Below are 394 nucleotides of genomic sequence, written 5' to 3' on the forward strand. Positions count from 1 at the left end.
TAGTTAATTAGAACTCTATAGAATATCCGGTGGTAATTAAACAAATTTGAACGTCGCGCTGAGCTAGGGGAAATCCGGGGGTTAATTTTGTTAAAACAAATGTTTATTCAAAAAGTATTATTTGAAAATTAAAATTAATTAATTATTAAAATTAGTTGTGTAATTTAATTTATTTTTAATATATATTTATATTTTAATATATATTTTATAATTATAATTAAGATTTATTTTATAACATTAGATAAAAGATTTGAATAATATTGGTAGTACTTATTTTGAAAACAATATTGTACACACGTAATAATAAAAGAATGACAAAAGAAAAACAAGTAAAAAAATTGAGCTCATTATTTTTCTCACACTAATAAGGGAAAAAATGAGTTCAACCATTTAT

Source organism: Arachis duranensis, chromosome 4 (assembly GCF_000817695.3).
Source record: "Arachis duranensis cultivar V14167 chromosome 4, aradu.V14167.gnm2.J7QH, whole genome shotgun sequence".
Lineage (NCBI taxonomy): Eukaryota > Viridiplantae > Streptophyta > Magnoliopsida > Fabales > Fabaceae > Arachis > Arachis duranensis.